Source organism: Ornithodoros turicata, unplaced genomic scaffold (assembly GCF_037126465.1).
Source record: "Ornithodoros turicata isolate Travis unplaced genomic scaffold, ASM3712646v1 Chromosome131, whole genome shotgun sequence".
NCBI lineage: Eukaryota > Metazoa > Arthropoda > Arachnida > Ixodida > Argasidae > Ornithodoros > Ornithodoros turicata.
In genome coordinates this window covers 262,905-288,975 of record NW_026999308.1, presented here as the reverse complement: position 1 = coordinate 288,975, position 26,071 = coordinate 262,905, and the positions used below count along the sequence as shown (strand labels likewise).

The 26,071-nt window shown below is 44.5% G+C and overlaps 2 long non-coding RNA genes across 2 annotated transcripts; one reads left to right on the top strand and one right to left on the bottom strand.

Annotated features, from left to right (window-relative positions):
- Nucleotides 1-2,079: 2,079 nt before the first annotated feature.
- Nucleotides 2,080-2,761, bottom strand: LOC135372217 (uncharacterized). Its single transcript, XR_010415881.1, has 3 exons — nucleotides 2,456-2,761; nucleotides 2,255-2,371; nucleotides 2,080-2,169 (listed from the first exon to the last, which is right to left on the bottom strand). It is a non-coding gene; the product is annotated as an uncharacterized LOC135372217 (long non-coding RNA).
- Nucleotides 2,714-3,523, top strand: LOC135372216 (uncharacterized). The gene is made up of 2 exons (XR_010415880.1): nucleotides 2,714-2,922; nucleotides 3,044-3,523. It is a non-coding gene; the product is annotated as an uncharacterized LOC135372216 (long non-coding RNA).
- Nucleotides 3,524-26,071: the final 22,548 nt, after the last annotated feature.

Genomic DNA, 26,071 nt, shown 5'->3' with positions numbered 1-26,071 from the left:
CAACGATCCTGGAAAGGTCAGCCAGAAGACTGCTTGTTATTTCTTTGAAAAGACGATAGACAAGCAACAGTGTCAGTCGGTGCAATGCAAATGGCAGCATACAGGTGGTACACTAAAAATTCTGGCCTGAAATTGCATCTACAGAATGTCCTGGTAACAACGTCAGAAAGTTGTAATAAAACGTACACTCGGCAAAGGCCCACGGTCCACGACATTTAATCTTATTACGTTTTTGTCACATCCTGATATGGATTTATTCCGTCTTTTTAGCTTTATCCTTATGAAATATCACAACACAGCCCCGAAATGTGTCCAGTTAAGCTCGCTCGTTTATGCTACCAGATAGAATCTGCCGACGTCACTCCATTTTGCAAGAAAAATACCGTTCTTATGTCTTCCTGCTGTCCTACGCGTGTCTAGTTTAGCGCGCCGTTGCTCTCCGTGCAACGAGAGGAGGCTCTTAACCACAGCCCAGACAACTTCAGGAGGAGATGGTGGGGGGCAAAATTACAATTCCGCAATTTCAGTAGAAGTGAATGATAACTGACGGCACAAATAGCTGTACCATACTTCATTGCATGTGGTTATTTATGCAAGGTGCCCCGACTAACACTGCACCAACAGGTTTAAAGGAGCACTAAAGTGACTTTTAGCATGACATTGAATCTAAATTAGCCCTCCAAGAGGAAGTTTATCAAGAGGAACCATGCATTTTTTATTGTTATTTCAGTGAGTCACGTAAGCGCCGCACAATCAAATTTACAAAAGCGCCCGGGGAACGCATCCCGCCGCCCCGTCCCACCGGGTCTGCCGGGCCCACGTCCACGTTATTATGTGAAGTTTTCTGCTGTGCCCCAGTGAAAGAGCAGAGGGCATTGCGAAGGGGACGCCATTCAGAGGCACGCGCTCCCATTTAACGAGCGTACCTCGTTCTTCGCAGCAACTCATTTTATGCATTGCAGAACACTCCGAAGCAACACAAGGAAAGTGGGGGTTACTTTAGCGAAGACAGGACGCTTTACGTGAACGAACACTGCAGGGCAGGGTAATATTACCAATCGCCTGTCCCAATTTATCTGTAGATGTCATTTGCACAGATCGAGTGAATTCACTATTTTACAGGCGCATGTGAAGGCTCCCTGGGTACCGCGACAATGTACGTTCTTGTATATCGCGCGCTTTCTTTGTCAGCAGGAAAAAACGCCAACCGGGGGCGTACATAGACGGAAACGGTCGCGATGGCGGTTCTCAACACTCTCTACAACTTTCCAATCTACACCTTAGCTCTACAGTGACAAATTTCAAAGTTTGCAAGTTAGTTATGCGCAATGAGAATATCAGAGGTGGTTCGGGAACACAACTTGCGTTTACACCCAGCGGTTTTCATTTACATGGAGCGCATCGTTTTTTTTTTAAACCGTTTGTGCGCGTTAGTTTGGACACCCTGTATATAACACGATGGGAATGAGAGGGTTTGTACACACACATATGCGGGATACTTAGCGCACAATCTTTGGTGCTGGCCCATCTTCTCCTTTTCTGCAGGGATTTGTCTTCTGCTTATGCTTTTCGCGAATGTTCCTCACTCCCTCCTCACTTGGATCGAGCTTCGCTCTTTCATTTTTGAACTTTCGCCTCAGCTTCTCTTTCCACGATTGCTAAGATAAACAAAGTTTCGCGAGATACAGGAAGCATAAGTAAAGTAAGTAACTTCTACAGCAGTCAGAAGTATCAATCTGACAGCGTCCTATTAAATGACTCCTCAGTAAGGAACAACAAACGTACCCCTCTAGTTCCAATAGTATCCATCAAGTGGGGGCACTTCAACAAAATTAGATCAAGCGCCCTGTCGTATAGGCATGGAGACGGAAACCTGAACAGAAAAAGGCGTTTTTTTTAATGTAAAAAGATATAGATACAAGCAAAAGAAATCATAATGCTGATAGCATACGAGTAGCATACTTAGCAGCGGTGGCAGACTAAGCTTACCACCCGATTTTGACACACGCTTGAAACAGCTCTGAAAGGATGTGGCGTCTTGTTTTCCCATTTATGGGAGTACCCTTTGACAAGACACTTCCTTGGTTACCAAAGCCGGGAAGGACGAATTTTTTATAATCACCCGGGTCCTGCAGCGGCGTGTGCGCTGTCTCGAGGGAAGCTACAAGCCTGAAAAATGTCAACACTTGGTACTCAAAACAATAAAACTGCCGGAAGTAAGCTTTGTTCTGATACTTAGACAAAAGTTGCACACTTTGATAACCATGCAGTAATTGGTGCATAGGCTTCAGAAATAGTGCTTTACTGTCGGCCCGGGACCATCAGAGGTGCTGCGTCTTCAAAATCTTGCGTGCTGCTCTTCTGACGTGGCCTTCAAGTAATATGCTACAATGATGAAATCTCAAAACAATATAAACTAAAAGAGCCACATTATGAAACGAATTCCGAAATTTACCGTGGTGGCGGTAGTGATCTGGGAGTTGTGAGCAATCTTGATTTTTGCAGCTTTTGGTAATCACTTCGTCCGGCTCAAGATCAATGAAATCTTGCCGATCCTGGTGAAACACCTGTGCAAAATGAGGCGGCATGTATAATGCAACAAGGAGAGCAGAAGTCATCCTGTTCACACTCTTGGTTTTTCTTTACAATATTTTCACTAAGCTACAGATTAGACTGTGGAGAGACTAAAAGGAAAGCGAGGCGCACAGAAGCACAGCATTCTAGCCCGCCATACTCGTTACCATGAACCTGCATGCATGATGCAGAGGAGATGTTAGACAGAGGACGACGAAGCAGATGACAGGTGGGAAAAAACACACTGGACCCGTCGTCCTGTTACCTGCTTCGTCGTCCCCAGACTGAAATTAACGTTGCCCGTTACAAGCTTATACCAGTGTGAATGCATCATTTACCTGCCTCCAGGTAAGCTGGTCTTCCTACATGCTTTAACTTGCAGTACTGTCCTGCTGAAGGAGTCTCTACTTCACCATTTCTCATACTAGTCTTCATATATTTCTATTTCGTCACTGTTCTCTGGCTACAGCATACCCGTCCAGCGACATGTGCGGTCCGAAACATCTCAACGTGCCAAATACTGAATCAAAACTCCCGAAAAAGTCGCCACAGCGTACTAATAGGTAAACTTATCGTCATCAAGCCAGGACTTGCATCTTATGTCAGTTATCAACCTTCTTCGCCGTGCCGTCGACGATTTTTGAAAGTCGCAGAGTTCGCAATTCCAGTGATAGGCGTCAGTGGGTGGAGTTGGTGGGTGGAAGGGGGAGGGGGCAAGACCGGAGCTTTGCGCCCGCCCCCTCCTGTTCTGACGTTCCTGACTGTGCCTGTGACTGTGCCGGTACCAAAGTATGCGAGTCCCTGTGTCTATTGAAGTTCAAGTTAACATGTGGAACTTTCACTAATTGTTAGTTAATTATGAAACTCAACAAATTATGTTGTAACTTTACAACCTATGTTGTAAATTTCAGAGGTCAATACATACACCTGCACAAAATGCTATGCAAGAGCTTGGGCATCTGTCAAGTCCCTTTTTCGCCATTTCGCTTTCGTATACATCAGTGAGGAAGGCTGGATATGTAGTCTCGAGGGCTGCGCACAAAGTTTCAAGCGTTATGCTTCCTTCAGTAAACATGCAAGGAGACACCACAAGCATTTCTTCACTGGCACTGAACAACAAGATTTTGCGGTCGACCGTTTTTGCAGGACTACGCTGACAGCGATTATTCAGGCGACGTCGAGGAAGAGATTCGGAATGAAAGACACTCTGACGAAGAACCAAGCATGTGGAGCGCTGTTGATCAATTATCCTTTCTCCTGCTCAAGTGGAAAGAAGCCCGGCAAATTCCAGAGTCCACAATCAGTGAGATATCGGAAGATTTGGTTGAATAGTTATTTAGATACAAAAATGAAATTTCGGAAGTCAGTGAAAACTCAATGAGGATCATTTATAGCAGGCGTGAAAGAGAGAACCACTGGAGACGAAGCTTGGGGTTTGTAGAACCATCCACTGTCAGGCTGCCGCAGATACCAGGCACATGCGAAGCAGATAGCTATGCATATGTTCCCATTCTTGAACTGATCCAGTTGATTTCCAGAGTTCGCGATGTATGCTATGAAAGTCACGGCATCTCGGAGCCACTTCTGTGATGAGGAGCTTTTCAAACAACACAGGGTATTTGGAAAGGACGCACAAAGCCCCGAAATTGTGATACAATTGTATTTTGACGAGTTCGAAGTGTCTAATCCTATAGGCACTAAAAGAGGAAAGCACAAGTTGCTCGCTGGTGGCAAATGTGTTGAGCAGCGCTAAAAATGTCAGACAAGCACTTAGTTCACTTGGCCAAGTCTAAGAAGGGCGTACGCTGATGTTTGGTGAGTGGCGCCACCACGGAGCCTAGCCCCCAGTCCCAAGGTGTTATCCGTACCGTGCCGAGGGGATGAAAGGCAAGGGTAGAAGCCTTGAACGGTGGCAGTCGGGGTCTTGGTCAAGCCCTGCCTGATGGATTGTCAAACTCCGGGACCTTTCCTTATGTATGAGCATGAAATACGGGTGACTTTTTCGGAATACTACATCAAACCTACATGCTTCATATTCTTCTTCTACTGAGATCGTGGCCGCAAAGCGTCCACGGACCGAAGCCTTAAGGACAGTAACAAAACACTTCACTTCAAAATACATTGTACTTTCTTCTTCAGATACAGAGAAAGAGAAAAGCTCACCACTGGGAAAGATGTCACCCTTTTTTCATTGAGAAAGCAGTGGCATCACTGTCTAAGAACATTACTGAAATCAAACGCATGAGATCTGGCGACCTTCTCGTAAAATGCACCAACGAAATAGACTGTGAACGCATTCTAAACACACATGAGATGATGGGTAAAAAGATTTCAGCTTCCTTGCACAAAACACTGAACACTTGCAGGGGCGTCATCGCAGTATCAGAACTGATTGACGTGCCTGTGGAAAAAATCCTAGAAAACTTAAAGGACCAGGATGTCATCGACGTGAGAAAAATTAAAATCCGCAAGAATGGTGAATATATCACCACCAGGAACATTGCATTGACTTTTGATAAGCCCAACTTACCTGACAAGTTAAAAGCAGAGTATCTCTCGGCAGATGTGCGGCCATACCCAGTAAACCAACAACGACCTGTGGACGTCCCCAGAACGTTCAGCTCCGGACATTAGAAACGTCCTTCGGACATCCCTTATCATCTCTGGGACGTCCGTGGGACTACCGGTAAAGTGCCAAAGTCACATCCCAGGATATCCTCAAAACGTCCTTATAACGTTCCGAACTACATTTCACGGACCTGAAATGGATATTTCTCCCATACTGTGTTTTCTTTCATGGCGTGCCCCTAATGCTGATAAAATGACAGAGATACAGGCATCTGGTGGACAGACTTGCTGAAATGTAACAATGAAATGAAATGAAATGAATGAAATGAAATGAAACTGAAATGAAATGAAACAAGCCTGAGCAATGGGTAAACACTACAAAAGACAGCTGTCCTGTGCAGTCTTCAGTGTTCACCAACTGCTCAGGCATGTTTATCATAGATTGTCCACTAGCTTGCCTATACGTCAGTTCATCGGTTTGTTCTACTCAACTCTGTTTGCACATCAGTTTGCCTATCTGCAGCACAGGCAAGCAACATAACATAGCAAGACTCCAAAAGTTATTTATTTTATGCTGCGCAATACGAAAACAGTTTCACTCTTGATATTGTACTTCAAAATTTTTCACTTTGACTTGACTTAGTCACACACCGTAGCCTGGTTCTCTTGATTTAATGTTGAGACACATATTCAGCTCTCGATTCTTTTGATGCAGATTATTTGGCATCTCTTGATACTGCACTTAAAAATGTTTCAGTCTTGGCTTGACTTAGTCGCACTGTCACACACAATTATCTGGTTGATGTTGGAACACATCTTCGGCACCTCTTGATATTGCACTTAAAAATGTTTCTCTCTTGACTTAACTTAGTCGCACTGTCGCACACAGTTCCCTGGTTCCCGATTTAATGGCGAGATGCAGCGGTTCTTGATTCCTTTGATGCACGTTCTTTGCAGTGGCGTAGCCGCCTTTTTATCGCAGTGTCCACTTCAAACATAATAGTGTCACAAAGTTTTCTGTTTCGCTTAATGGTATATTGGGTCAGATGCAAGATGAGACCACACATAAAGCTCACTGCACAGTCATTGTACAGCTCGTGCTCGTTGCCCGCAACGTCACGCTCCTCAGCGCCCAGGAAACATACGATTTTAGTATGTCACACCAACCTGCCCAAGTTTTAACCTGATTTCATGTGAAACATGCACACAGGCTACTTCAAAATCTTCCTCTTGTGCGACGGCCATAATCCACACAAACAACACGTTGAGTACTGGCTACGTTTCGGGCCTCACAGAACAGCACTGCATATGTGAGGCCGAGCCAAGGGGTTCACCATACTGAAATGCCAACAGCTATAATACCCTCTGCTAGAACTAGCCAGATCCGCATGCTCACCTATCCACGTCACAACTGACTATTGGCTTTGCTTACTGAAAAAAACTTAAGCACTGGCAAAGTGGCGCTCACTATGACAGCCGAATAAGTGGAAAGAAAGGACTCGACTTGCCATAAAATTCGGCGGTGCAGTGAGAGTGGCGCAAGTGATCTTTCTCCGCATCTGTAAAACATGGCAACTCTCAGATCAATTCTCATAACACTCCTGTGTATGCTAGTTAATCGGGTATAAATGATGTCTGGAGTCAATGATAGAAAAAGCGCAAAAAAGAACCCCAAAAAGTACACCAAAAAGAAGAAATTCACATCAGTGGCAATGCTGCTTTACGTGAAGATAATTTGGTCTTACCAACAGTCGGCAGCCCTGTTCATCTCGAAGCTGTAACACAGGACAGAAACGACGAGTGATAAGAACTTACTGCTTTTTCACTCGTCGTCCTTGTCCTGTGTTGCTGCTTTGAGATGAGCCGCCAGCACCAACTACCCACATTGCTACTTTAGTATCTGCAATCCTGTTTCGTGCAAAAAGTACAGTTTACAACAGCCAGAAAGGATTGCTGCTGTTCCTACCTGATTCTGAAGGACACCTCGTGGCAGATGAGACTGGATACATTCTTGCCTCATCCGAGGACAAAATTACATAAACGTGGTGCATATTGAAGCGATAAACTTGGAATTCAGTTTCAGTGAGAAAACCTGTTGAAAAACATTTCGTAAAAGTACACGTAAATGTTTTCCTGCAACAATCATATGCCACATACCTCACTTCAGTCGCTGGCCATTGTTCTGCATGATTCATAAGCATCCTGCAAGTCTCCTCCATTTGTATGACAAACTGCCAGCTACAAGACAATTCATAACAAAGCCAATTCAAGCACTAGCAGGCTACACAAAGTTCAGATAAATAATAGTAACCGCATGGGAGAGAAGCATGAGCAGGAGGGCATGCAGTTTACCCAACAGGTAGCCTGAATTTACGATATTTTAAACAATAGTAATAACGGGGAGTAGAACCACACATTGAGATAAATGTACATAAATGTCGAATCACTACTACTTACCAGCGTAATTGCAGTCCTGCGCATCGCTTGTAGTTTCTTCCGATTGAGCTGGTGCAAAAGTTGTAACACAAGCAGTTGCACATAATGCAGTGCCTGACGACAGAGATTCTAAATATTCACGTTTTTGCCCGTTTTGAAGAGTTGAAAGACGAAAACTGCGACCCGACGGAGGAGAAGTAAGGAGACTGAACTCCACTGAAAAACGACGTCCCAATTTATCGAGTCAATTGTTGGCCGCGGCGCGGCGCTCGCGTTCCCTCCGGTACTAGCTCCGCGAAATCGCCTGCACAACAATGCGCCGTTTGTGCTCGAATACTCTACTAAAAAGCGTTCAAAACGAATGTTTGTTTGATAAGCATAAACAACGGTGTCTCCAGTAACGAGTTAATATTTTCTGGTCAGCTACAATTATTTTTTCTTTTCTTTTTTTTCGGTTTCTGCTACCTCGTTTTTATCTCATAGATGGAACCTACCTGTCCGATATAAATTGAATCGGAAATAAGAAGAAAAAAAAGCGAAACTTTAATACGTAAGACAAACGTCTGACATTGCCAAAGGTGCAGTGTCGAATGCCTCCGACGGAATCCTCTGTCGCTTCTCTCCGGCCGTCTCGGGTATCGTGCCCTTCTCTCTGTGGTGCGCGCGTACTTTGACCGCTGCGCTAACACGCTAACATACCCCACAGGAAGCAAACGTTGTTCCGAAAAGCCACGCATTTGAGTGGTATGGAGGAAAGAAAGTCAGGAGGGAAGAAAGAAAGTTAGAAGCTGTGTAATCGAAAGTCGCCGGATGCTATCTTCCCGGAATCGCGCGTTATGTGGGTCGTTGCATAAGCTGGGACTGAGAACGTTTTATCTCCATACGTGTCAATCAGTTAAGAGACCTTTGTGTGTGTGTGAGTGGGGGCAAGGAGGGGCGGGACGCTCTGATGATGGGACACGGTGCGGTTCCGAAGGTTCTGGCACTTAGTTTCTTATATCTTGTCATGCATGCCAATCGCTCGCTTTTGCGAACTGCAAAATAAAGTCGGGATCTAGTCTCGAATTTATGTTGACGAACACTGAAATCTTGAACAACACTTCTACATTATACACTATCGCTTTGGTGTTCAGTTTCAAGTTACTTCTGTAGAAGCATATGCTTCTCAAAGCGATGCACACGATATTTTACCACCACCACAAAAAAAAGGAACAATACACTGCAACACCACCAATACATACCTGCCAGAAAAGCTAAAAAGCCCTAATTCCAGTAGATATGGGATTTACCCCCCTCCCCCCCGGTACACCAAGATGAAAATCGTCTTCGAGAAACAGGAAGTGCATGCACTGAATCCTGTACCGCGCGTGTGCAAAACCTGCGACAGAAGTGCGTTCTGGTACCTTGGTATTAAATTCGTGTATGGTGGCATGCGAAATATGTAACTCTCTATCCCAGCGGCTGCATCACAATTACGACAAAATGCTCCTGTTTCCCAAAGCGTTGTGCATACGCGACAAAGCTCTCGTGCAACAGCTAGAATGCAAATGCGGATTAACCAGCCCAATGACATATCATTACCCTACACTGCGAGGTGTTCCCGGGAACTAATACTGATCAATGCAAACCATTATCAATGTACATTTCGTGGTCGTGCGTTCGTGGTGATGTAAATACGCGTACCATCCTGTACGATGTCGGATAACAACCTTTGTGCTTCTTCGGGTGTCGTGTTTTATCGCAAAAAAAAAAGAGAGAATAGCCTCTTGACTGCGAGAGCACCACGCTTACGGAGACATTCAAGCCGTCCAGCCAACGCGGAGCCCCCTTCACGGCGGCTTCCCCACATTCTAAAATAAAAGCTTCTCGCTTTGCACTAACAAAAACTGTAGGCGAAAAATTCACGGAGAGATCGTTCCTTGATACACGATAAGCGTGTTTACCTATCAAAACATTTTTTTCTGCTTCCACTGGACACACAAGTACATCTGAAAGAGTGCATTACAGCAACCTTATTTCAGAGGAGCAAGTACCTGACGGAGCGCGAGCGCCGCGCAACGGCAACAGTTTGACTCGAGGAATCGAGACCACGCTTTCTCAACGGCGGCTCGGCAGAGTTCGTTCTCCTTACTTCTCCTCCGTGCCGACGACCAACCGCAACGATATTTCAAAACACGTACTTATGCAGATGGCGCTCGGTCTTGCTCCTCGTGTCGACGACGAGACCATTAAAGTTTCAGTTTCAAACTCAAGTGAAAATTGTGCAAAGTTCGATTTCGGTACTCTGCGCGAATGTTTCTGGTATATTGACCCAACAAACAGTTGGAAACGCTTGGCAATCAAGTGGAAGCACTTTACTCTGAACCAGAAACGGTTTATTCCACTTCAAACCACTTTGGCATACAAATGGAACCACTTCGGATTCCAGTTCAGATTTTTTACCTGGGGGAGATCACCCACCGTAACCACCATTGTGATCTTTAAGGTTGTTACATATATTTTTACTGTACGTCTTTCAATATGTTTTCACCGTCTTTGTGCGACCTGACAGGGCTGTAGCGCCATGTACAACATCGAACACAGATATGTGGCGTCACCAGAACTCTGTGAATTCAAAGCAGTAGTAGTAAGCAATGATTTTAGTAAGCGGGGTTTGTGCTGGCCCACCGTTTCATGCTTGCACTATCTTTGCAGCAGTTGGCAGGCGGGATATTTCACAGTCAAAACACTTCCCTCAACTCAGCGCAAGGCATTTCAACATTATTAATTGCTATCACGGATTGTGGAACTACAGCCCATATACTAAGTAATCACGCCCGAGCTGGAGGAAGACGAGCTTCGTGAGATTGAATACCAAAGTTTTAGCGTGATTACATTTCCAACGAGCCCAAGTACTATACAGGCTGTTTATTTTGATGCTTTGCAGAATTTTTATAAAAAAAGCTATGAGCGCAGCACAGATGTCATTTTTGCAATCGAATTATAGTACCAGGCGGACATCCTCTCGAAGAATGTATAAAACTGCAAGTTGACTAAGTACATAAAATTCATTAATTAACTCTTTAATTAGGGGATTTTGGGCAAAAGCGCAATAGCAGAATGAGAGACTATGAAAGCCATTCCGCGTCTAGCAAATCCTGAAACACGCACGTGCGTTAAAATATCCATCCCTGAATTTTGACACGAAACCGCAGTGACTGGGAACGCAGAGAGCACAGCGCTCAGTTCATGTCAGGGGCCACGTGATTTGGAGCGACAGAGATGGTTGGAGTTGGCCGATATGCTGGCCAGATAAACCGCTTTCCGGCCCTGATAAGCCTTCGTCGGCTTAGATGATGCGGTCTGAGGCGCGGTTCTTTGTTTTTGCTCATTTTGCATACCAAAATCCAGCGATGAATATTTCACGGCACGCGCTCTTTTCTGGATTTTTAAAACATAGAATGGCTTTGAACGAGGATTGACTCCTATCCTGCTATCTCGCTTTTGTCCAAAATTCCCTAATTAAAGAGTTAATTAATGAATTTTAGGTATTAAATCATCTTGTACTGATATACTCTCTTCCAGATGATGTCCGCATGGCCGTATAACTCAATTGCAAAAACGGCATCTGTGCTGCTCTCACAGCCTTTTAGAAAATGCTGTAAAGGAGAAAAATAAAGGCCCTGTATTTTTGTTAGATCAACAAGCAGATCATTACAAACTTCGGACACAGAAACAATGGACAAAAAGCCGGGGACATCTGGTCAGTTGACCTATATAGGTGCACTTTATCAGAGTACGAGACTTTTGTGTAGTGAAGCATGAAATATGTGTGTTTCTACATTCCAAAATTAATTCGCTCTCATTCAATTCAGGTAAGCTTGGGCCATGCATTGCAATGTTGGTTTCGTGAACAGGTGATATGAACAATGATATGAGGAACAGGTTTCGTGAAATATTGGTTGTTTGATGTGTTACCTGCCATGTGCGCTTCAATAATGATTTCATACTTTTTTGTTCGATGCTCAAAATGACCATGGACCTGCCTTTCCAACATACTGTTCAAAACTGTGTTATGTGCTATGAAGCTGCAATAGTTTCAGCACAAAAATATACATGCATTTCAATTTAAATTTGACATCCAGGTAGGATGTTGTCAGGAAGTCCCAATGACATACTGCTCGGACATCCCACTGGATAAAATTCGGACATTTTTAAAGATATCTTATTAGATATCTATTATATTAAAGACATTTTTAGGACATCCATGATGGACCAGGACCTCAGGATCATGCGAGGATGTCCTTAGAGGGTTGCGGGTTTGCTGGGCATGGAAACGCTGCTTAGTGGTCAAACCACATGCCTGCTGTGTATCTGACAAAGCCAGCGCACACAGCATGCATATAGTCAACCACAAAGCTGCCAGGAAATGCGAAAAAAGACAACACAAATAGTATGTTTACACCTTTTACGCCAAATTTTGGCTCACACGTTTCTTCAGCAACAGATGCATTTCTTCGAAAGGATGCGTCGGTACAAAACATGATTTTGTTGGTAATGAGCAGAATATACCCGTGCATGGCCATTCCCTTTACTCAAAATATCACCAGCATGGTGGCACCACGCGCACCCGTATTCTCCATTGAACTGCGTCATGTTCATCACCATTGCCCTAGCCACAGTGTCCACGCAACAGGGTCCTCGGAATACTCTCGTCGTGCGTTCTGCACCACAGTTATCAGTCCAGGTCACACCGGATGCAGAAAGTTCATTCATTACCTTACTTTCATTACTTTCACGACGGGTCTCAAGAACACATTTATGTCAGGCTTTTTCTTGCGAAACCAAAGGCCTCCAAGTAACATGTGCTTCAACCTTTCGTTCTGTGGGAGTTCGTTCACCCGAAGCTGCAGGGGCCAAACACTGTACGACGATGACTTAAAGAGCTGCACACCATCTGTGCTCCATGTAATGGAAAGGCCACTTTTATGCATAGGGAAGCTCTGGTACGCTCCGCTAGTTGTCATATCTCCAACGTCAAGTGACAGGCATGTTCGCTTCGAAAAATGCAGCTCTTGGTGCTGGAGGAGGTCCGTGAACTGGTCCTTTAGGCTCAACGTAATAAAAAAATGAGCCTGTGTCTGTTAGAATTTTTAAATCATTGGATGTCTGACAGTTAGGACATGTTGCTTCGTTGCTGACATCTTCACCAAGGTAGAACATGCAGCTTGGGCAGTAATAGTGCATTACTTTACATCCTTTATCTGCTGCGAACTCCTTGAAGAACCTGTACTTCGACGTTGGAAGTGCCGTGTCATTCCCTTACAAAAATGGCTGTTGACCTTTTGTTTCCATTCTACAAAACTTAGTCAACAGAGAGCACAGGCATTCAGTAGACTGTCTATTAGCCTTGTGTTATTGATTTCATGCTGACTTATGGAACTTTAAGTCTTGTTGACAATTACACAGGAAGGCAACAGGTCTTTCTGCAAACTCTCCATATACTTTACACAAATTTCGTGTGACCTTCATGTGTAAGTCTTGTTATACGTTATCTCAATTTCTCTGTTGACTTTGTTGTGACTCAGCTATCAATGAGTGGGCGTCACCCACGAAACTACCTTCGTTCTTTTTTAAAAGGCTTGGCGACCGTTACCGTGAGGCACTCTGTATATTCTTCTTAATCGAGGAAGATACATGATTTACTGAAGCAAGATTATAACGCCATCCCCGTATGATGCGAAGACGTTTTGTGGACTTTCTGTGACTTGAGCGAAGTTGAATTTCTCCATTCTATAGTTCACTCAATCGCAACACGCATAAAATACACGAAATGAAGTACTGCAAAACTATATATGTATCTATTTTATTCCTAAAATCCATACCTTGAAAGTGATATCCAGTGTCGACACAATCATACAAAACATCCCGTGCACACAGTAGCGAAGTTTTCCACACGTAACACATGCTTTATGCCACACAGTGTCGCGTGGCACAGACAGTCAATGACGGGTTGCGGTCTGAGTTCTTCTGGTGACCCACGATAACGGTGGACTTCAAAATTCACTGAGTTTCGGCGAAAGCGATGTCGCTGAAGCGCTGGAGAGAAATGTGTCTGAATAGGGCGTTCAATCGCAAATTAGTAATGTTCAAACAGAAGTGAGTAAAACCGAGTAGAATGGTCATAGCAACAACAAATTTGGTTCACAATCAACACCGGCCACGAACTGATACTTGTACACATACCTGACGGGACGGAAAACTGCTGCCGCCGCTCGAAACATTCAAAACCCTACAGCACAATAGTCATGGTAAGAGTACAAGTGATGCTTGATTACACACTTCTATCACACAGATTAGCCCGTACGACGCAAAATGATATCCTCCTTTGTTCTTTCATGGCCTGCAAAAACGAGAATGAAATTAGCAGAACCAACACCGGCCACGAACTGATACTTGTACACTTAAGGGCAACCTCCATGGAACGAATTTTTGCAACGAAGTTCGCGCGGCAGACTGCCACGCGCGTTCCGCCGCCAGTTGTTCGCCGACACCAGCTCCATGGAGCGAAAAACCAGCGGACGGCGTCGGGAAGTCATGCTGTGATGTCACTGTTGCCAGGGTATAAGGTGAAAGCTTAGTGCAACTAAGCAACTTGCAATTTTGCAACTAAATCCAACAACTGTCGGGAAAGATGCGCCCAGTAACGTACCGAAAGGCATATTCACTACTGCGAAAGGAAAACATGTTTCTTGGCAGGGAATGCCTCACGTTCTAACGATGCAGTTGGCGAAACAGCGAGCAGACGACAGCATCCAGTTGCAAGAAGAGGACGATGACGACGATTCACGAGAGCAGACGACCACGTGCAGGCGATCTGGCTTAGATTCGTAGCGGAAGAGCACTTTGATTGGTTCATCTGCAGTTGACGCTTCCGGAATCGCGGACGCTGGGCGAAAATATCTGGCATGGGCAGATCGGCGGCGGACCCTGACATTTTTGACGCCTCGCGCTGGGCGTCCGACGCTGAGCGAAGTTCGCAGCTTTTTCGCTGTACATTCGCTCCATGGAGGTTGCCCTCTACGTGACGGGACGCAAGGCCGCAGCCGCTGCTCGAAACGAACAGCAAAAACCTACAGCACAATGTTCAGTCATCGTATGAATATAAGTGAAGCTTGATGACACATGATACTTCTATCACACAGCTTACCTCTTACGACGCAAAATCATATTCTCCTTTGTTCTGTAATTGACGAGCGAACGCTGAAATGAAACATGTTGCAACCGTCCCAACGACATTCCGATGATGCTAATGGCGATGACTCCTTCGTGATGAGGCGAGGGCGAGGCACTGAGGCGCAGAATCAAAATGTGCAGCAAACCTGTCGCATGCGCATGATTCTCATGTGATCGCATAAGTTGGAAATATATTGTGTACTGAACTGAAGTATAAATAATACGAGGAACAGTCTTTTCAAAGCCATCGAAAATGTATTTAGTGTTTTAATATGTAGTTAAAAGGTGGCAAAGTTGCGTTCAATCTGCTACATTTAAGTATAAGGTCAGATCCAAATACCGCTTTGTTTAGAGAGCCGATAACACGGACCTCTCCACCTCCCAGGAGTGGTGTACACCGCACATGTTTTTTTACAACACACTCAGAAATTGCTGATATTACCCAGCTTGCCTCCCAATGAATAGAGCAGTATGCCTCTATATACATATATCCCCCCCCCTCCCTATGGGATGCTCGGTGCCCCCTTGAGGTCGACCTCTGTGAACATTACTGTCCGATAATGCAGTAATTAATAATACGGAATTCGTCTATGTAAAAAAAAAACGGTTGAAATAAATAAGTACTTGCTACATAGGCGCATAGAAAGTCCACAAACTGCATGTCAACAGCGACATCTATATACCTTGTCCACAGAAGGTACACATAAGGTAGTTCAAGAGATTGTAAAAATGATGTCAATACCAATTCCTGTTGACTTGATCAACAAGAAGTTAAAGTCAACACACTGTCAAAACAAGAAACAAGAAGTCCACAAGAAGTCTGCAGAAAGAAAAATCCATTTTCATAAGGGTTTAGCAGATGTAGCTCCACCAACTTGAGCAAGGATTCTGTTGCCTCTTTTGATGAGTGATGGCGTAGGCAGTGACCCATAATCAAAAGCAGGCTTTCCCCTTTTGTTAGTCTGCAGCCAGCATACAGCGCGTGATCCTGCACTCACACGAACAAGAGTCACATCAAACGTATGTTACCAGTAATTCTAGCAACTGGTTTCAATCCTTGCACTTCATTAAGCTGTAATAAAGACATAATATACTGCTTATCTCGAGCATTATGTGTGTATAACCCTTCAGCAGCACTCTGATGTCTATCAGGTTGCCATTATTGAAACAGCAAGAAATATACCTTGTCAACACGCAGACAGCAGCACAGGTATCTTAATTGCTAGCTAACACTCATAGCATTGTACTAAGACTGGACAAGCTGTATGACATGACTGACACGTGTCCGTGTGAAGAAACTTAGCTGCCTACAACTGCTCATTATTATGAATGATTCCTTTCCTTCTTGTTATTTTGGTGTTGCAGGGCAATCTGAGTGACGGAGGGGCTCTTAATGTTGTCAGACGTAGCTCTGGTGCCGGTGTTGCTACTACACCTAATATTAACCTAGAAATGGTCTAGGTATCCGCCAAGTCGTTTTCCTCGTATATCTCGTTCTATGTTATCTCCTACTTCTGTTCCTCCTCAGGCACCACTCTACCCTGCCGTAGACAGCAAGTGTAGGCTGCCTCGAATACCCAACGTTATACTACACTGTGCTAGCAGAGAACTACCAGAGATATGCAAATTTACTCTGCTTTAGCTCCCAGAGCTACGCCACAAATTTCATGAAAATGAGCATACCAGATCATTTCTTTCCACTGGCTCCTCCTGTATTTCCTCATCATGTACAGTAAGATGCCGTCCTCACTTCCAGAGGTAGAAGGTACATCTACGGAACACAAGCTTTCTGTGTCATGGTCATGGCTGTCGGCTTCCAGCAGTGAAATTTCCTCCACCTATGCCCAAAAAAAGGAAAAAAGAAAACGAAAACGCAAGTTAAGCCCAGTCAACTAACAAAAAGAAAAAGAAAATAACTCGCCTCGCGTAACCGCCATTAGTTGAAAGCACTAAAAGTTGAGCCTGCTGTATTTTCATGCACATGTATACAACTAATTAAATCATTAGCGTACAGCATTAACGTGTGAGTAATGAAGTAGTGAGCACGCATCCTCATTGTGCAGCAGAGCGTCGTCTTCGTCGTAAGGTGTCTCGCATATTTCACGTGCATCCTCTTTTACGTTCTCAGCATGAGTAATGCCAATGATCTTCATCACTTTCATCGTCAGATTCAATGGAGAACTATATATACTCGAAGTCGTTGGGCTCATCACTCCTTGAATCCGTGCTGTCAGAGTCATCTTGCGCGTCTTGCCGCGCCGAACGCGCTCGTTTCCTTTTGCCTTACTTTAGTTCTTGCTGGTATCGGCTCACTATCGTCCCACAAAAACTTTCTGTATCTGCGTCGAAGACTGTCGTTAGCAGACACCTCGAGCCAGAATGATTCTTCTCACAAAGATTCGAGAAAAGGCGCATCAACAGTTGTTGTACACCGGCGCTTAACGAATTGACTTCAGTTGTAATGGAAAGAAGTACGGCGTACGGCAGCATCGAAACCAAGAGAAACCGCCAGAATATAATTAAAACACTGGTAACGTCATGACTTATATTTATTAGCCTTAGTATGATGCTATTAAATGGGATCACTATCTTTCATGCGATACGCAGGGGTGGATTTAATGGTCTGATATGGGGGGGGGGGGGGTAGTCCTAAACAAATTTCGTGCATTGCGGCGCAGCGTCGTCCAGGAGATAGGGCTTTTACATAGGGAACACGACCGTATGGGGGTGTGGTCCCCCCCCCCCCCCTAAATTCTCCACTGGCGATACGTTGAACTTGCTGCGAAGAAAATTGGCTTAGCTAAAGTCGTAGTTGTTCCGACTGCCACTTCTCTATCCGATAGTCACAGACTCCGCGCCATGTTTTGAACGGTTACCGCTGTCGTTCCTATTCCCGTTTTCTGTTTTCGTTCTATGTGTGTAGGTAGCCCCACTGTCTGCTTTGTCATGACTCACATTCTATAGTCAAATGGGTTAGCGAGGACACGTGGGATGTGTATTCGTTAGCCTGTATGACCGACGTGAAGACTGCGAGACCACTTTCAAGAGACCCTGACCTTGTTCAGAGCTATGTCGGAAAGACATTTGACATCGTCTGGAAAGACGGAGAGGAGCCATCGCCAGCTTTCGTTCAGTTCAGTTTCGTTCCTATTGGTACGTAAAAAGTGAGATATTCATGCATTTGATGTTATATGCACTGCTCTTTTCTTTATTCCCTCATTGCATAAGTATAAGTGAAGGCCAGCATGGCTGCCATGTTTGGCCATATTGTTGGCATTGCTGGTTTCGCATTTTATGCAGTGCCTTGAGGCTGACATGGCCAGGAAATGGCGCAGTATGAACCAAGGGTTATTTTTGTCCAGGGAGCATTTTATATTCACGATAGTCATCGGCACACCGCTATTAAGCCACGAATTGTATATTTACCACTGCATAGTGCTTAGTTCTGCTCATACGTTATCTGTCAGAACTTGCTTAGTGTTCTAGCTCTTAATTATTTTATAGGCGATCAGCGCAAGATGGAAACGAGGTGCACAGAACTGGCGGCAATGACAATGAAGGGGCAAACGCAAGAGGTACATTAATTTATGTTTTTCATTTCACGCTACATGCTTACCTGGAATTTGCATTACCATGAAGGGGGCTGTGATCATGACCATGATATGGAGGAACTCAAAAAGGGCTTGGCAGAGCTGCAAGAGGAAAACAATGGACTGCGTCAGGAAAACGTACAGCTGCGGGAGGAACTGGCTAGCACACACAACGAACTGAAGGACAAGAAGGCCCAGGGAGGTATGACCTCTTTTTGTGACTTATTTCGCTTCTGCTATACCGGGTGTTTCAGTTAAGTCCCCAGGCTAAATACCTTGCGAACGGGTGCACCAGTCGAATAACTTAGTTTTTTAGAGGTACCACCTGCAAGCTGTGCACTGTGTAAATGAGTAGGAGGAGCTCATTATTTAAATAAAAATTCTAATCAGTTTCGAATCCCGGTGCCGGCTGTGCTGTCTGGGGTTTTTCCTGGGTTTTCCTTAGACGCTTTCAGACATATGTCGGCACAGTTCCCTTAGAAGTCGGCCCAGGACGCACATTCCCCCAGGGCGTTAGTCGTGACGTTGCCCACATACGTGAGGCCGACAACGGCAAGCCTCATCACCACCACCGCTGTAATGAAATTACAGTAATGAATTACTTTTTCTGGTAATTTGTAATGTAACGCATTACTTTTGACATTAGGTAATATGTAATGTAATTAAATTATATTTGGGCTGTAATTTTAATGACATTACTCATTACTTTTTACAAAAGAATGGAGTGTGTGTTCTGTGTTGGCACTTGGCAGAAAGAGAGTTGGGGGACTGGCAAGTGAAAAGAATTCCAACGGCACTATGAACGGTGACGCACTCAATCGGCACGTGGAACGTCAAATCCCTTCTATGAGCCAGTTGCCTTAGGCAGGGCACTCACAAACAAACGTTGTTAGGTCAACGGTTTGTAGCCCTGGAGAATCATTGTTTGCGGGCCCCATCCTCCTGGCAATCTTCCTGTTGTCGTGATACATTGTGTCTCCTTGGTCTCTACATTGTCGAACGATACGTCATACGAGGCACGCTAGCATGACATGTAGAAGTGACAAATAGAAGAGTACAAGCTAACTGTTGATACATTGTAAGCATAAATTTTTTTCCTCGAATTTCGGGAAAGGCAAGTTTCGTCAACTTGTGTGTCCCTTGTGCCTCCCCCAAACTCGGGATCATGTATGCCAATAATGGTAAAGTAATGACTTTGTAATGTCATTACTTTTTCGTAGTAATTGTAATGTAATTTAATTAAATTTTAACTGGAGTAATGTAATTTAATTACATTTTAGAAGTAATTTACCCAGGTATGCTCTTGACCCTTGAGCCAGCTGAGCTCTGTGGACGGATTGCGCGGCGACGGTAATTCGCACTGCTAAAAGAAAGGCCAAGAAAGCGCGCACGCACACGAAAAAGAGAAACGCAAAATCAGAAAACATACCAAAGAATGGCCAAACTCTCCTGATAGTCGGCTCTATATTAGACTATATTACACCGATGTCGCGCGTTACTTGCACTGCTAAAACAGAACTTCACCGAATAATACGCTCCCGGGCATCCGTCATTCCGAATGATATCAGCCCCCCACCCCGCTACTAAGTTGGTAAAACTTGTCACGGATCACATACAGACAGACAACCTACTTCCGGTGTACCGAAATCCTCGTTCACAGTTATAGCCCTGGCTAGCCCCAAGCGCGAGGAGGGTACTATTTTCCGCGGCGGACGTAGAGCCGTCGGCTGTCCACCAATCAGGGACGATGGATGTTAAAAGATTTATTTCGAAGCGTTTATTCTTCAAAGTTTATTTTTCGGAGTTTATTTCGACAGCGTGGATTTTCTCATGATTTATATTGAAGAGTTTATTTTGCAAATTTGATATTTGAGAGATTTATTTTTGAACGTTTTATTTTTACATGATTTATTTCGGCGTCATCCCGGTAGCAGCCCTAAGCTTTGCCCACAACCTGCTAAGGGCTGTGTTCCAAGATGATGAGCTACTTGGAAAATCACTGTTTGAATTGCAATCCAAAGTGTGTAAGGAGAATGTCACCGAAGCCGTCTATTGACCCACGCAGACGAGACACTGCCCTTGGTATGCATCTCTTCATTTTATTGAGGAGAAATATTGAAACAGCAAGAGCGCATAGTGTTTCCTGTTTTGTCTCTTCTAAGAGGTTGCCGATGCAATTACTGTTGTAAAACTAAATTATGACCATAGGAAGGGAGTTGCCTCAGGACAGGAGCCGCGGATATTTCGAACAGAGACTGTTCTTTTTCTGGGCACCATGCTCGTCATTCACGTGGTATGTATAGGGTTGGGTGTGACGTGTTAAATGTTCATGCGGATTGTGGGTCAACAGCCCGGAGGGAGGAGAGGGTCAGCACAGGATTCTACGGCCGGAGTGAATGGCTGCTTTGTTAGAGTGTGTAGGGGATTGTGTGAACAAAGTGATCTTGGCTCCAGACCGGTTACATAAATGGGAGGCTCATGAACACAGGGACGAAACGGGACAACAGGCAAGAATTGGCAAGCGTTCCGAAAGATAAGGAGGTTAGTGGTTTTCTGGGGGAAACTCCAGAGCGAGCAAAATTTTTTAAAATATATATTTGTAATACAAAGTTGTGGCATGCAATGAAGAAAGCGAAAAGCAGCGGCCATGCAGAACATAACAGATGATAAAGGGGACAGAAAAGAATAGGTATGAGCATATTTTATTTGTGAAGTGTTTCTAGGGTGCCTTGTGATTTGCTGATACCAGACGAGTGAAGAGTGTTGAACTTGTATATGAGATAAGATTCCCTATCACGTCTGTCACGTGTCGATCTGAACCTGGTTTCTAGAATATATAGTTTAATGTTGTCAAAATTGTGACCAGGGACGTTAAAGTGTTCGGCGACTGCTTTGGGGAGTTTGTTGGACATGTCGGTTAGGTGTCCGGTAACGCGGTTGTTCATTTGTTGGACGGTTTCACCAATGTATTGCATAGAGCAGTCGCCGCATTCAATGCAGTATATGACATTGGAGCTTGTGCATGTGAATGCGTGGTTAACGGGGTGGGTGTAATTGCTCACAGTACTTTTGATGGAGTTAGCGTGTTGAACGTGCTTGCATGTTTCGCAGCGCGGGAGGTTGCAGGGTCGAGTTCCAGTGTACTGGGTTTTCGTTCTGCTGATTTTGGCATTGACCAAGGAGTCTTCTAGGTTTTTTGTGCGTCGGTATGTAACCTTTATTGTGTGGGTGAATATATTGCTAAGTCGGTCACTGCTTTGGAGGAGGGGCTCGTGCTTCTGTAGAATGGCTTTGATGTTTGGAAGTGCGTTTGAATATCTTGTGATGAAGCTTATTTGGCACGGGTCAGGATCTTTTCGGTGTTCAAGAACCTTGTTTCGATCGAATGTGAGTTGAAATTCGTAATGGGCAGAGTGTAATACTGCGCAGAATTTGTTCAACCTACACAGATTATGATGAGAAGCTTGACGAACTCTGCAGCACACTTGCCGAAAGGGACTATCCAGACTCCCTCCTAACCGAATTCCGTCGCAAGGCACTCACACTTGAGCGAAACGAGGTTCTGGAACACTGAAAAGATCCTGACGCGTGCCAAATAAGTTTCATCACAAGATATTCCAACGTACTTCCAAACATCAAAGCTATTCTGCAGAAGCACGAGCCCGTCCTCCAAGGATGCGTGTGCAAGGCAGTGACCGACTTAGCAATATATCCACCCACCCAATACAGGTTACATACCGACGTGCAAAAAACCTAGCAGACTCCTTGGTCAATGCCAAGATCAGCAAAACGAACGCCCAGTGCACTGGAACATGACCTTGCAACCTCCCACGCTGCAAAACATGCAAGCACGTTCAACACGCTAACTCCATCAAAAGTACTGTGAGCAATTACACCCACCCCGTTAACCACGCATTCACATGCACAAGCTCCAATGTCATATACTGCATTGAATGCGGCGACTGCTCTATGCAATACATTGGTGAGACAAGCCAACAAATGAGCAACCGCCTTACCGGACACAGAACCGACACGCCCAACAAACTCCCCAAAGCAGTCGCCGAACACTTTAACGTTCCTGGTCACAATTTTCACAACATTAAACTATATATTCTAGAAACCGGGTTCAGGTCCACACGTGACAGACGTGATAGGGAGTCTTATCTCGTATACAAGTTCAACGCTGCTCACCCGTCTGGTATCAACAAATCACTAGGCACCCTAGAAACACTTCACAAAAAAAATATGCTCATACCTATTCCCTTGTGCCCCCCTTATCATCTGTTATGTTCTGCATGGCCACTGCTTTTTGCTTTCTTTATTGCATGCCACAACTTTGTATTACGAATATATATATTTAAAAAAAATATTTGCTCGCTCTGGAGGTTCCCCCACAAAACCACTAACCTCCTTATCTTTCGGAACGCTTGCCAATTCTTGCCGGTTGTCCCGTTTCGTCCCCGCGTTCATGAACCTCCCATTTCTGTAACCGGTCTGGAGTCAAGATCACTTCCTTTACATAATCCCCTCCACACTCTAACAAAGCAGCCATTCACTCCGGCTGTAGAAGCCCGTACCGACCCTTTCTTCCCTCCGGGCTGTTGACCCATCTCAATGTCATTAGAAAATATTTATGTGCTGTTCCTTTCGAGTCATAAGGAGTCACTGTCACGTTGTGATTATTTTAATTTTGTCACTTCCCCGAACATGTAAACGATTCCACGTGTTGCTGTATGCCACCACTTAGCCAAGGCCAGGTTCCGCTAATATCCAATGTAAGAAAGCCAGAGTTAACACGCAATACCCATTGAGTTGCGGACGTCAATAGGGAGTCACTTTTGCCGTAGAGTTACGGAGCTGGTGGATTAGGGAGTGGACTCACGAAGCAGGAAACAAGCGGCCTACTTCCCAGCCAAAGAAAAGCGTGGCCAACCTTTGTATCTGCTAATCCTCCCCACTTTCCCGGGAACCATAACACTTTCACTACCATCACTGGAATTTTGTACTTGCTTGTGATTTGCGGGAGTTATACAACCCGTGATTGGATGGGATCTTCACACGTCAGTTTCTGGCGATGTGATTGATATTTAATTTGGGAAAGTGAGTTGTCCCCAATTTATGATGTGTTTATTGGTCATTAGTGTGATGTCACTATGTGAGCGGGACATGACGCCACGCTCCCTTTAAAAGAAGAAACTTGGCTTGGTGAAAGGATTCTGGATCTCAACTTGAAGTCTGGTCTCTATGAGACATCATGTAAATAAATTGCTGTCTTCATCGATCCACGGCTGACTCTTCGCTTGACCACGTCCACATCCGAACCCGTCCGGAACTGCTGCTGACATCATCTGGATCCACCCACCACCATAGGATCACAGCACTACGGACAACTCCCCCATCATCATCATCCATTCATCTACATTTCTACTGCCACCAAATACAATCATATAAAATTCTAAGGGGGGAGGGTCGAGCGGCACCTGATCACTTGGCGTGGAATGGCCCAGGTATCTCACAAAACTGGGTATAGAAGATAGAGAAAAGAAGCAGCATTATATATTTTTTATATTTGCAAAATGGTACGTGAAAGCTATAACACTCTACACGATGTAATTGGAATTTTCGCAGCAGACAGTAACTTCAGTGTTCCCAAATATCTCTTTAAATTTCAATGAAATTCGAGATCGGTTTTCTAAGGTTCACACGTGAAATGTCGGCTAGTTTGAAAGTTTTATTGCCTTGACTATTGTTGTGACTTTCCATTTTTGGCGATTAGTGGTCATTTTTTTCATGTTACAGACTACACATGTGGAACCTTCGGCGTCTGACCTGCACCAATAAAGAAGAGCCTCGCGTCGCTGCTTCTCGTCTTGGAAAAGGAAAAAAAAAAGGCGTGAAGAGGAGTAAGATTAAAGTAGAACACATGTTACAAGCTACTCAGAAATGTACATCTTAAATTTATATTTTTATATTTACTGTGGTAAGGAATCTAGAGAAAGGAACGAGCTTTCTTCGTGCTTTGTAACGTTCGTGATGCGACACTGGTACATAAGATAGGGCAAATGAGAGATATCTGCGCACCCTCTTAAAAGAACGTAATAATTGTAAGAACAGTAAACAAGGTAACTTGTTTATACACACGAGGGAGTGCGGGTGTGGTGGCGTTTTCCATAAAATGGAGATGAGGGAACCATAAAAAGCCGATAGATCTGGGAGGCCTGCCTGATCAAGAAAGCAGGCAACATATGTGTTAGCTCGGAAAGCATTCTATTATCTGAAAGGGAGTTCTGTTGCAAGGATTACAAGCACCTTCCATGTGGCCTTTCATTAAAGTTGTTGAAAGTGGGCGCTCGATGTTGTGCATGTCTTGTATTCGTCCTGTTTTTAGCTCTTTAATATTATGAAAGTCTGTCACCAACAAGCCAAAAGGATGCTTTAGTGTTTTTAGCGTGCCATTCTAGTCAGAAATCCTTGCCATTTTTAATATTCGCTGCGTATCTACTATACAGGCTGAAGTATGTTTCTATAGACTGTCCATTTGTCAAAATAAATACACGTTCTATAGAATGTGGTGTGCCAATTATCAGTTCGTTCTCTATTCAAATGTGTAAACAATGTGTATAGGATCTCAATAGACAGACTAAATATTTGTAGTGGTCTCGTTTATAGAATGTCTATAGAGAGAAGAAAACATTTTTTTCTAAGGAAGTGATTTGGTGTGTATGCCCCAGGAGTGTCGGGAGCCTGGAAGCCCCACTTCTGTTAAGTCAACTAAAACTCCCTTATGATCAGAGATGTGAATGGTTTCAATCGTCTGAATATTTTCTACATTACACAGCAAGCAACTTGACACATATACTCTGTCAAGTCTACTCTCCCCCGATTTGTTTAGTCGTATGAACCCATTTCCTTCTCCTGTGCCTCAAAATAAACGCCCTGGTCACGTGCACCGTGCAAGCGGAACATCGTGACCCACTCCACGGAAACGCCCCAGAGAAAACAGAACGCGTGCCTAGCGATGGCAGTACTAATTAGTGGTGGCGGCGTGGCAACGACTCCTATGAACCATAAGCGAGCAGGCCACAAGAAGATGAGAGCGAAAATTGATGGGCAAATCGACAAACTTAAGCTGTCGCAGGACAGCTCTACAACGATTAAACACTCGTGGCCACTTTATGCTAGATATGCCAGTGGAATCGAAAGTCACACCAAGAAATTTGACTTCTGGCCTCAGTGGAACACGGAAATGAGTCCGGCAGGAAGGCTGGAGGTTCAAAAACACTGCTTCACTTGGAAGAAAGCACTATTTTTTTTTCTGAAACAATGTGCGCGTTATCCATACCAACCCGTGCCTTAGACACCGTAACTACGGAGAGGTTGGTTTCCACAGAAACCAATGGAATGGCAACACCATTTACATCTACAGAGGCCAAATCTTTCAGGGTTGCAGCCGTTTGGAGAGACATAGCTTTGGGCTCAAAGTGTGACTCATCCACGTGCTGAAAATATGAAACACAGACACTAGGAACCTTCTTCACCAGAGCGGGAAGGGATTCCACGGCTGGCCTTGGCGCACGCACGGACACACACGCCAAAATAAAAACACTATCGCATCATGAACAGAATTACACAAAGGAAAACATACATATATACAGGGTGTCCCAGAAAACGTGTCATTGAATTATAAT